The 13,424-nt window shown below is 41.8% G+C and overlaps 1 long non-coding RNA gene across 6 annotated transcripts in view; it reads left to right on the top strand.

Annotated features, from left to right (window-relative positions):
• The window catches only part of LOC146805388 (uncharacterized), a 272,286-nt gene that overhangs the window by 10,312 nt on the left and 248,550 nt on the right, over positions 1 to 13,424 (top strand). The window lies entirely within an intron of this gene.

The raw sequence follows: 13,424 nt of genomic DNA, 5'->3' as shown, positions 1-13,424 counted from the left end.
TACTGAGTTAAGACCAAAATTATAACTTACCAGACGAAACACATGGGCAGGCATGCAAAACATGTAGATTTCAAAATAAATAACAGCAATATGGGTGGTGTCAGTTCCTAAGGAGAAGGGGAAGAATATATAAACAGCCAAGTAAGCTCTGCAACTAGATTACAGAGTCATTTTCTGGAGAAAAACCATCTCCCAGAAAGTCTGCAATGGACTGTTATGGAGTCAATTCCTCAGTGGACCGCGTCAACACTGTTCAAACGTGAACAACGATGGGTTTTCAGACTTAAAAGTGACAACGGAGGTCTTAACGATGAGATACCCCCTTCCAACATGGCCGCTACTCCACGGACGGTCTCTCTCACCACGCATAATACGCATGTGACGCTGACGGCTTCTCGCTGCACCAATCAATTGATTTGTATTTAACTAGTTCAGCTCAACGTTATGTTGTCCAGCAGCCGTTGATGTCGGGTAGGTTATCCCGCACGCAAAGGAAGAGCACTAAGTAAGTTTCTCCCTTACCGACGGATGCCTGCAAGAAGCAACATTAAGGTAAACTCTGCTTAGTTACTGCCTGTGATGACCGGGCTTTGCCGTCTCCCTTTTCCATATTTTCCAGTTGTCTCTACCTTCCTACGGCTACGCTGAGGAGGCTCATCCTTCAGCGAGGGAGGGTACGATTTGATATTTCTTAACTTTTTTTTCTACACAGCATTGTAGCGTTGTTTGCATGTTCTTACGTGTATGTGTATACACTTTGCTTCGCCACACCCAATGCGGTAGTTTTCCCCTTTTCCCTGATGTCTGTGACACACCATTGCCCACATGCAGGCGTGTTTACAATTATCACCCCCGCTCTCTTGTGCACTACCCGCACTTAGCGCCCTTTGGCTGCGCTTTGTTTCGTGGCACTTCACGATATACCTGCACCTCCGTTCACCTTGAGAATCCCGCGCAGTGTTTATTACCCCATTAATTTAGCTCACTCCGTCCGTCGTGCGGTATGGTGCACCCACCTCATTTCACGAGTATCGCTCTGGTGATCTATGGACTAGACTTATTTTAAGTCTTCTCGGTGTTTGCCACTAGTATGTGTCGAGCATGTTCTTTCAACACACATTGTCTTATCAGCACCACTCCGATTACGCTCGTGCATGCTCCCAGTTAGCACCGACCTCACGGTGCACTGGGATGTTCACGTCCTGCACATATATGAGTTTACTTTACTCGACAACTATGGCATGACGATTTCCTGGTTTTTTTTTCTTCCCCCCCCCTCCTGTTTGTTTTTTGTCTCCAACAGGCCACACACTGGGTACACGCATAATGGCGTGTCCCACCCCTAGTACCTTTAGACCATACCCTTTAAGAAGGACTCATGGGAATATAGGGCATTCTTTTCCCCATTCCCATTTCTAATACCCTTTCCTCTGGTCCTGATGAAGCGCTCTAGGATCCACTAGGGACCACCAATTAGCACGAAACATGTCGACCCCATGATACATCTATACACTTTTTCTGATAGTCACTACACGGGTTGAGAGAAGTGGGATCTTATTTGTTTAGCTTCCCCTCTCAATTAGGCAATAATTTTGCGTCTCCATCCCGTGATCTTTTTTATCCAGACTCAAAGGACTTCTTCAATAAACTGTTAGTGTCCTTTGGCTCTTTTTATCTCACCCATCACCACCTCTTTGACACCCACACACCCCCATGCACAAATGCGGCAACTCCTAAAAGATCTCCACCAGAGAGCCCCTTGAAACGGGCTCGTGAGGGACTGCAGCGCCACCCCCACGAGGAGCATCTGCCCGATGATGATGCTAAACACCCGCAAGGGTGTGTGAGAGCACTTCTAGATCCACACAGGAGTACTCTTTCTCTTTCTTGGCACACTCAATTTATTTGGAGACACTTTTTTACAGCTTACTTGGCTGTTTATATATTCTTCCCCTTCTCCTTAGGAACTGACACCACCCATATTGCTGTTGCATTAACCTTGGGAGAATTGGTGCAGGACCTCTTTCTAACTAGCTCCCCGTCCCCCTTCTTTTGTTTGGTCAGATTTCAAAATAAATGCCTGTTGATGTGATTTTAAGATAATGATGAAAAAGGTAAAAAAAGCTCACAATTAAGCACATTGACCAGACTCACAAAGATTGGTGTATGAGTGGTTGTGACTTATTCCTTTGAACTCCGGGTTTACATTTCAGGTGTAAATCAGGAGTATTCCTGGCTTTCTCTGGGAATTCAGGAGTTCTCAGTAGCGTAGATAGACCTCTGACCACCCGAGGCAGTCCCTGCGTTTTCTGTCCCACAGCGGCCGGATTGAAGAACCGAAGGGGGGTGAGCAGGGCCAGACTGGCCGTAGCGGGCACCGGGCAATCCCCCAGTGCGCCGCACGGGTGGGGGCCGGTTTTGGGCCCCTGGGGGCCGTTTTTGTTACAGGGCCGTTTTTGCAGCATAGCTGCAAAATCGGCCCAGTAACAAAATCGGCCGAAAACCGTCCCAGGCAAAGAGCTCGGCGGCACCTCCAAGCCACGGGGGACCGGCCGAGCACTTTGCCAGGGCCGGTTTTCGTTCCCAGTCCGGCCCTGGGGGTGAGGGTGGGGGGACATTGACGATTGCTGCCCAAGATGCCACATAAGAGCTGGGGGGAGGTCACCGCCCTCAAAACCCATGCTGCCCGGGATAGACAGCAACCCCTCTCCTGTCCCCCTTGCTGCGCCACTGTGAGTTCTATTAGAGTATGTCATAGCATCTGTTTTTTAATCAGGCCATTTTGTCTAAAGTGAGACAAGGAAGCACTAAAGTCAACTGCTGAACTTCTGAGTTTGAGAATATGGGGCAGATTTATGACGAATGGTGCATCCCTGCAAATCAGCAGAGATGCGCCAGGTAAGATGCGTCACGCAAGTTTACCCTTGCGCCTCCACAGATGCGCCGCATTTACTGTGTGGCGCATCGTGGCACAAGGATAAACAGATGCGTGACGCATTCCTCTCGGAAAGGTGGTGCATTGCTGGAGTCGTGTCCCAAGTGCGACGCAACTCCAGCAATGCTCGTGGCCTGCCCATACATAACGTGGTGCATCACGTCTTACGCCTGCTTCAAGCAGGTGCAATGTTTTGACGCAGCGACGTCAGAAAAGTGACTGAGTGGAATCTTGTAGATTTCACTCAGGCACTTTTCTGAGGCTTTACTGTGCAGGAACGCCCCCCCTGCGCCGGAACGCCCACATGAAACCTGACGTAGGTTTCATGTGGCGTAGGGCTTTCAAACGTGATGCATCTCCCTAGATGCGTCACGTTGTAAATAGGGTGCAACATGGCGCGCCACCGCTGCATTACAGAAGTGACGCAACGGCGGCGCAAGAGTGGCGCAAGGGGCTCGTAAATCTGCCCCTATGTGTTTAAGCTGGAGTTTCCAGCAGGATCTTGCCAGCTCTCTGCCTTGATATTAGGATGAGTTTTATTTCTTACAAAGTGCGTAGGTACTGTTGCAGACTGAAATGCAGTTACTAAGGGCTTTAAGTGGGATGAAAAAACTGGAGGATCTCTCAAAGGGGCGTGGCCAATGTAATTAAGGGCATGGCTTAAAACACCTACGTTAAAAAATCTGTGCTTAGCATAGTGTGCCGCCCGACTGGTATTTTTCTACTTCTGTCTTTGCATCCAGATAAATAATACAACAAGTAACATTCCACCTAGAACGAGCTAGGACTATTGGCTTTGTCAATGGTTGTTAGTTGCATAAGCTAAATAAGCAACAACTTTGGCTTCATTGTGTATAACATTGAAAATGCTTCAGTTCTGAAATTATGAGACAGTGAAAAAACTATAACGAATCTCTTTGGTGTTACATCAAAGGCAGTGAAGGGTGGTACTGCTGCAGACTTAAGATTTTTTTTTCATTCTGAGGGTGAGGGCAAAAATGGAGAGCCCAATAGAGATCCATGTCAGCACCTGCTTTTTTAGAACTGCCGGTGCTGAGCACTGGCAGGACCCGGCCCACTTAAAGCCCTGCAGTTACTCACATTTGGAATCAAGAAGAAGCATGCAAGTGTGGATGAGAGTGTGTTGGGCGGTGAGGTCTATATGTGGGAGCGGTTATTTGGATGATTTGGATTGCATTCTAATTACATTCCTGGAGGATTGGTGGCATAGTGATACTCCTGCCTATGGAGGAAACATGTGCTTCGTGGTTGCGTCTAGTCCTGCTATAGTAGCATTTCAATATGGAGGAGACTGGCAATATTTGTGTGCAGTGAAAATTGTTCCGCTATATATGCCTTTATATGCCTTGCCAGTGGTTAGACTAATTGCAAGCATTCCTCCCATCACCTGTTGAGTGTTAGATGTATTGCCCCAAGTAGGCCTGGGTATACCCAGAATTGGGGCCGAGGCTCACTGTGCCACTGTAACCAAGCTGCACCCGACTAAAGACGCCCAACGTACCCGAAACGGGTCTTGAGTTGCTTGTGTTCTACTTCTGAGAGGATTTGGTTTGGCAATTCTGTCTATACTGTTCCTATTGGATCAGGACCACGGCTGATTTGTTTGTGGATGGATCTAATCTGAGGTGGCATAGTGGGCAAAAACAATGGTTTGGATTGCTATTCCGAGAAACTGTCAGTGGTTATAATATTAGCAAGCTTTCCTCCCAATATCTTTTGCGTGCTTGATAGTTGCATAATATCATTTCTTTACATTTTAGTAGTTATGCCACAACGTACAATGTTATGTTCATCATTGAATATACACAATACAGCCCCATCTATTCCAACTAAATGTATATTTTTTATATTTCGAAATTCACTCAGAAACAACAGAGCATTGTACATTAATGCATGGGGTATGGATAACAATTGAAGTACACAGTTGAATTGCTTTGCATACATATACACTTTCCCTTCAATTCCTACAGTTAGTATATGAAATGAGCAGTGGCGGAGGGCACAGGTAAATGCGGTAGAGTGGGCGGGCGGGGTGGGGGGAAGTCAACATACAACGGAATAGGTATAATTAAATAAATAAATAATACCTATTCCGTCGTCTGTGGGCTTCCCCCCTGCCACCCCTACCTGCCTCACCGCACTTACCTGTGCCAACCACCGCTGGAAATGAGGTCCCCAGGTCCCAAATTTGGTAGCTCAACTGCTAAAGCTCAGCTCTTCCCCATAGAACGCACATATATTTTCTCTACCACATAAGGGGATTATATTTTTTAAGGCCCATGTGGGTTCAGCGGGTTAGTGGCCCTATGAAAATGAAGGAACACCTTTGCATGTGCACCAGCACCATTTTTTTTAGATACAGAAGAACATGATGAGTGTGTGTTGCAGGATGTACTCCATATGAGCCACTCAAGAAGTGTCCCTTAGTTAATGGTCCCCAAATGGTGTCCTTTGGTTGGGAGCATGATGGTCTTCAGACACTCCCACACTGTAATCCATTCAGACACTGCACAACCCTGAGGGGGTGTTTCATGTCCTCCAACAAAGGCGGGCAAAGAGTGCTCCTGCAAAGACACTGACAGTGTGGTTGCGGTCAAACTGTTTTTGTGTTTATCTATGTGTTTTTATACAGTGCAAACTTTATCCGAAGGTGTCAGACCACTTTACCATAGAACCAGTCACATTACATAAGGACTTCAGAGTACATGAATTACATAAAAGATACAACACAGATAAAGTTTAAACTCACTTAGGAATGGTACTAAGTACATATGTCTACTACAGATACTAGTGGTTAGAGTTACAAATATACAAGTTGCAAATTAACTCAAGATTACATTTCAAGCAAAGTTGAAGCAATTAGGTTTGGACAAATATATATTACATATTTACAGAGCATGATCTCGCCATTGCTCGGGTTCCTGCACTGCACCATGTCTGCATGTGCACCCTACACAGTGGCCTCTGAACTTTGTAACTGTTCCAACCCCGTGGCTGCTTTCACGCTGCCTCAAGGGTTGGGGATCCACCTGCAAAGAAACACACAGCACTGGGTTGAACTTCTGTTCCATGCCTGTGCCTCTCAAGTTCATGCTCTAACTTTGAGTGTTAGCACAGGCTGCAGATTGCACTTTTCTTTATAGCTAATTGGTTGTGCAGCACCATTCTGTGGCAGAGGCACCCAATAAGACTGCACAATGTTTTTTTTGCACCCAATCCTGTAATCCTGAACTTTAGGCCAGAATGGCCCCTGCAGAGTTCTGCACTTACAATCATCCAACTTATGGCTTGTGAATAATACTCCTTATGTGGGAACCGGTGAAATTCAAGGAATGGACAACTTTAGCATTTAAATGAGATGAAGCTGACAGAATGATGCAAACTTTTCATACTTGGCAGGAACTTGTTTTGTGAGTAGAGCTAAATTTGCATCAATTCAAGGTAAAGTTACACATTTGACCTCTTCCTCCAGGAACAGTGTCAATGTTGATCTTAGGGTTTGTCAATCGAGCCTTTTTGGTTGGAATGGATTTTCTTAAATTAACTAATCACATGCACTGATTTTGTAACTTTATTCTTGGGCAATTTCCTTATTTTTTGACACAACCTTCTCTTGCATAGCAATAAACTCTCTCAGGGAGAGGCGTTTGACTCCGGTGCCTTTTTCCGTTGTGTCTTTTTGTTTTAGAATATTCAACTATAAAAGAATAGGCAAAAGTGTAATAAAAATAAACAGAACTTCCCCCCATTGTATAACCTACCCACCCTAATCGAGTGCGAAAAGTATTTGCTAGTCATGCCCCCTTGTTGTCTATGTATATTATGCTACATTTATTAATTTTTAAATTATGTTTTATAAAGAATATATGTTTTAATTCATTGTGGGCCGTTCTTAGTTATATGTCGGTCATGGAATTCTATTATATATTTCAAAACCGCAGAAATGTTATGTCTTTTATGATTGTTATAATCGAAATAAAGACTAACTGAATTGATCTAATTGCTTCAGGGTCACCATCTTCTGGATGCGATTGGACATATTTTCTTAATAAAACTAATAACTGTAGAAATAAGTATCCATATGTTTCGCCCACTAATTTAAGGATAAGTCACTCAAAAATGGTGAAAATGTTTTTTTCTATCATAAAAATACAATAATGCGATTAAGAAATGTTTGGTGAGCTGTTGGCATGTAAAACTATTTATTGTTTATTGCATTGTAGGGTGTCTTCATCAAAACTGTTAAGCTAGACTATAAATTACAAAAAAACCCAAAATGTTTGAATTTCTAAGATACCAGGGGGACAGGGAAATATCAAAAGAAGCAGTGTATGTGTTTCAAGAGCATGGGACCAGCATTGGTCATCACTGGTCATTCCAAGATCTGTGCGCACGTGCAAACAAGGAGGTGACACTGGTGCTCCTGTTTTTTAAAATAAACCAAGCTGCTGGAAGAGCATGTGAGCATGTGAACTATCTTCTCCGAAAGTTAGGGCATGCATTGGCCAAAAAGCAATTCCATTCAAATTGGCTGTTATCTGCATTTGTGTACAAGTATTCATGAGATCATAATTAAGTATTTGAATCGTTTTTATTATGCAAGCATACGTTTGTGTAATCAGCCATGGCCCGTATAGGGCGTGTTACGGTGGCGGTGACGTGGGGCAGAGGAGGGGCAGGGTGGGGGGTTGCAAAATGCGGCATACGGCCGATTGCAGGTAAGTTACGAAAAAATAAATAAAACCAATTTCGTTGCGCGCGCAGCATCGCCAAATGCGATGCAGCGCGCGCAACAAAATGTGTTTACTTTATTTTTTTTGTAACTTACCTGCAATCGGCCATATGCTTCATTTTGCAACCCCCCACCCTGCCCCTCCTCTGCCCCACGTCACCGCCCCGGTAACACGCCCTATACGGGCTGTCGCTGTGTGTAATTCTAAATAATTGGCCTTTAAATATTTTACAATAAGAGTAATTTTATTTTTAATTTCTCGCTCATATTCTTTTCTCCAAATATGTAGGCAGTATCTTGAAATCAGCTTTTTGTATGTGACTGCGTAGTTAGTGGCTTTTCTTTGAGGGTGATTAAACTCTCATGTGGGGCAGGTACGCAAAATTATATTGGTGGAACAAGTTACGAAAAAACTATTTGTAATGTTAAAAGCACACAAAAGTACCGGTTTTTATGGGAAATCCCAGTTGCCTATAATTTTGTGACCATTGCCTAATTTTTTCAGTTTTTTCTGAGTAATATATGAGGGTTATGAGAAAAACTTGAAAAACTGTAACCATTGATACCACACAAGGGGCCGGATTTACAAACCTTTTGCACTGGGATTGCTTCACAAAAGTGATGCAAACCTGCACAAACTGTTTATTGTTGGATTTACTTTGCTGCATTAAACTTTGCGCTCAAAATTTGCCTAAAAGCAAAGCAAAGCAGCACAAAGCACTGCTTTGGTGTACCAAAGAGGCAATACATGGGTGGTACTTGGGCATTCCTGTGCTACCACTCTTGCTTTTTGACCCAAATCCCTATTTACTAACAACAGTACAAAGGGTCTTGCTCCAAAAAGAATGCCACTTTGAAACAGGCTTGAGAAGGAGAAATTATTTTCTTTCTTTCTTCTTTTCCGACTCTGCATGTGAACTGCACTGTACATGACAAATAAAAAGTAGGAAAAGTTTTACAGGTTGTCTAGGCATAGTATTTTGTACTGGAAGGGTAGTGCAAAGCCTATACTAGACTCACACAGACACCCTTGTACTGTGGTGCAAAGGTGTGTGTATCGCGCTCAGCGGCTTGATTTTGAGCTGGCACTAGGGAGAGGGAAGGAGAGTGTCATGTCTCTGCATATATGGCACGTTCCTCCGCTTTTCCTGTCGCGCAGAACAGCGCAGCAACTTTGGGTGGTGTGCTGCGTTGTGTGACAGGGTCGCAGATCTGGCCATTAGAGTGCCAAGTTTAATACTGTACAGATACTAACCCTGTACCGCAACAGTCTTCATATTTCTCACACACATATTTCCATTTTCACCATTAGATAATTTATGTAACAATGTAGTCTGATGTGGCCACAAAGGAGCCATTTGGTGCAGTAGAAAAATGGAACTAAAAAAACAAACAATTATTGTTAAGACAACGCATCAGAAGTGAAACTGAAGACTATGAGAATAGGAAAGTTGTTCATGAGAGAAAAGACAAACATAAAAGGGATGTAATAAAATGAAAGGGAGAAAACATGCTAAAAGCATAGCGATATATAGATAAGCAGCACATGAAATGAATGTTAAACAGTCTTAGATGATGCAAAAGGCCCAATTCACGTAAAAAGTGAAAAAGTACGGTCAGAAATGTACTCCTCCATCGCATTTTACTTTTACAACTTGTATTCAATTTTATAACAGTTTCCAAGCATTTCCAGCAGTATGCCTGGAAAGCTGTACTAGGAGCATGTTACCATGTTTACTGATAAGAATGGCATATCTCTTGATATCTAATTCCTCCTTTGCTGAAATACATAGAGAATAGATTTCTACACAGGGGGAGTATAGCCCTCTGTGTGTTAATGCAAATTTCTTTATTTTTTTTTCTCCGTGCGAAAACATTTCGCCCTGCGGAGAAAGTCCATCCCATGCACCCCCACCAAATGTGGGGTTGATTTCTTCCTCTACCCATCCTGGAAGGGGAGCTACTGCTGGAGTAAGTTTTCATCCATTTCCAGAGGAAGAAAGGGTCGGATTGGAGTTTGTGAATGCCAACATGTTCATGGATGTTCACAAATTTACAAGGCATGCCACACCTTACAACGCCCACTTTCCATCCTTTGCGTGGGATGTACTGCTATGGATTTCTCCAAGAGTCCACAGTAGTAAACCCATTGATGCCTACCTGGAATCCCTTTGGTAAATTACCAGGAAGCATGCATAGAGGTATTTCAGCTGCAAACATACATTTATGGCCAAAAATACATATGGGGGCCCAGAGTTTTATGTCTGAAGTGTAGTAAAAGGGTGTATTTTATGAACAATGGAAAAAAGACTGGTGAATTATTGAAAATATTTGCAAAGAAAGGCATAAAGAACAGTTGAGAATGATGTCAAGATTCATAGGAGATGCAAAAGGAAAGATAATGATGGGTGAAATAGGAAGGGGAATGGTGGTATTGAAGAAAGTGGCAGAAGAGCAGGCATGGAAGGCACTCATCTCTCTTCATGGTGGTTGCTGTAAATGTAGTAACATGAAACCAGGGGTGTAATGCAGTGAGATATTCAAAGTTAATACTGGATGAGTTATGTAAAAGCGGAAAACGATAGTTAAATGTGCATTTCTATAGAAGTAGAAGTAAAAACTTTATTCAATTTTCCTCTAAAATCACAAAATGAAACAAATAAAATACATAGCATAAAACATCATTAGCATGGCGCCACTATAAATTATAAATTAATAAATAAAGAGGGAGTAATACTGCTATGACAAACTGATAAAGCCACAACATTAAAACTATCTTGAAGGGACAAAGCCCAAATATTAAAAAAAGAAAACAAATACTACATAAATCACAAAGGAACCCAACAAAAAAGCTAAAAGATACCAATGTTACAGTATGAATGGAGACGAAGAATGAGCTAAGGACTGGGAGTAAGAAATTGGGTTATTAACTTGGGAGAGGGTACTCGTAGCAATGTAATAAGCACAATCTGGTTCAGTCTCAACATAGTTCTGAGAAAATCTCTGCTCAACCCCTGGTTGACCCGAAGTGGGGAAAAGTAGAGCTGAAAGGAAGAACCAGACAACATTACTGACATAATGCCAACGCTGGAAGGAAGAAGAAAAGAGTGACCCACAGTGTATAAGGCAGAAGTGCGAAGAGAATGTTTAGAAGGGAGGACATGATGGGCACTTTTTTAAGGTCTTTTTTTTAACCAAAAAGTGGTAATTAATCATTCCTATAAACTAACTCCAAACTGAAGAAAACAACTAGAAACAGTATGTTAATGGGAGGGAAAGCCAGAAGGAAGGAAGATTTAGGAGGGGTGAATTTTTTGGGAGGTGAGTTGGATGGTTGGGTCAAAATTATATCTATTTTTTAAAAATAATATCAAGGGACGAAACTAAAATACGAGTAGTGCTTACACTCACACCACTGTTACCATAACACCAAACTAGTATTCAACACCTGCAGTGCAAGGAGGTGGATCTCAGTCCTCTGGGACATCCCAATAAAAATAAGGCCTAGCGATTGGTTGCCTCTACCCAACATCAGCATCATTTTGTTGTGGTAGCATCAGTGCACGCCTGGCAGAGAACTGGCTTGCTCCCAGGCAGTAGAGATGGCACACATATGTAATGTGGGTTTTCTTTTTGTGGTATTAAATGTGTTCTGTGATAAAAAAGAGAAATCAAATTAACATTGTGCTTTGTGTACTTGATCTCATTGTAATCCCTCAGTTGTGATGTTACAGATCAGGGATTATGCTATAGTTTGTGAGCTGGGTTTTTTGGGAATACTCACTGCGTATAGCAGTTTAATGCGCATTCTATACTCTGAGGAACAGTGGCGCCAGTGAATTTTCTGGCAGGCAGCTGCAGTTCCCAAAACATATTTTTTCAAAATATGGCATAACTGCTCTTGCTGCTTGAAAATTCAACATTCATTTCCTTTTGGTCGCACATATAATATTTATTCCTCATCCATAACATTTGAAAGATAAGTCACACTGAAATTCAATGAGTTTATAAGGTACTGAAACTGGATTACATTTTTTGTACATATCATAGAGCATCCAAATTACATGTTATGCTTATAATGTACATTTATATGATCACACACGAAAATAAAGAAAATGTATTCCAGTTTGGTGCAAGGCTTCTTCTCTCTGCCCCTTCCAAATTTACTCCTCTTCTTATTTTTCAGCACAAAACGGTTCTGCTCTTTCTCTCCCTGTCTTCAGCTTCTCTGTTAATACTTTTGAAACTCACCCAGTTGACATATGCATTGTTTGCAAAGCACGCCAGCGAAGCATTCTCATAATGAGTGGTGTTCAACTTTTTCTATGTTAGCTGCCAGCATCTAATGATTGAAAGGGCAATGTAGCCTCTCGTTCACATCTATGAGCATCCTATATGGTGCCTGTATAGCGGTATACACATACAGATAGAAAGGATACCTAATGGGCAAGCAGTCCTATATTCCAGTCAGGGGGATCTTGCAACATCATAAACCACGAAGCCAAAGCCACAGCGGTTTGAAAATGTCACAAGAGTGACATCATGGCAATAGAGTATCATATTACACCTATCACCTGTTATATATTTTTTCTATTGAATGGTTATGTGAGATAGGTAGTTTGAAAAAGATGCTTTCTTCAAACTGGGAAATGTTTGATAGTAAGTGAAATACTAGAACCAAGAAGACAATAATAATTCATTATGTAGGTAAGAAAGTGACATTTTGTACAAAGAGGGAAAGAATGTTGAAGTTGTTCTCAGCACTGTGAAGCAAACAATGGGCACAGCTGGGAATTAAAAACGTTCAGGTTTTATTTACCTTTCATGAAAAGAATGCTGATTAGAAATGGACAGTGATCACCCTCATCAGAATTGTGTGATTCTGTGGTATTCAGTGCACATTTATGGATTACCTGCATTTGCCACATAATTTGCAGCATAATTTGCTTATTTTAACAAACAATAATTGTATTTAAGTTTAAATGGATCAAAATAATGCTGTCAGGGAATGTGCTGCAAATTGTTGCATAATTTGCTTTTCCTTGAAACATTATCTAGATACCAGTTGCATATATTGCTATTTCATAGCCACATAATCCTTGTAGCCTTAACAATGGTAAAGCTCTGCAGAGTGGTTTGTGGGATTTCATGTTGCTGATGAAACCATACTTCACTCGACCCACAAAATGTTTTCTATACTTAATGCACCCCTCTCTCTGAAATACATTAAATCCAAAATTCTGTAGTAAAAGCTGCAGCCAAAGAATTAAATAAATATATTGGCTCTCACCATTGCCCATTGTTTTATTAACAATGAATTAAAAAAAATCAAATAAAAACTAGGCATTATAATTCCAATCAGTACCAATTGTTGTTGCACCTAGAAGACAATGTGTTCAAGCTAGCTACCCCAAAATAAACGCGCTATATAGAATACATTATGAGTAACATGTTTAAGTTGTCCATATATTGCGGATTTGGGGTTTTGGTGACATTTACAAACCATTCAAACTTCGAACTCCCCAGTACAGAAAAATAATTAACAAAAAATACCAAACTTGGCACGAAACTAGAACATTACACAGAGAAGTGCATTTGCTTGGTTTACTTTACATCTGTTCAGTAGTTTTTGAGAAATTACCTAAATGTGTTGGGTTGGCTTGACAGATTTAAAAAGTCAGAAATATCTTTACATTTGAAAAGTTTTTTTATTTACCTATAACTTCAGCACCATTT

This window comes from Triturus cristatus, chromosome 8 (genome assembly GCF_964204655.1).
Source record: "Triturus cristatus chromosome 8, aTriCri1.1, whole genome shotgun sequence".
Classification (NCBI taxonomy): Eukaryota; Metazoa; Chordata; class Amphibia; order Caudata; family Salamandridae; genus Triturus; species Triturus cristatus.
This window is presented reverse-complemented; position numbering and strand designations above follow the sequence as displayed.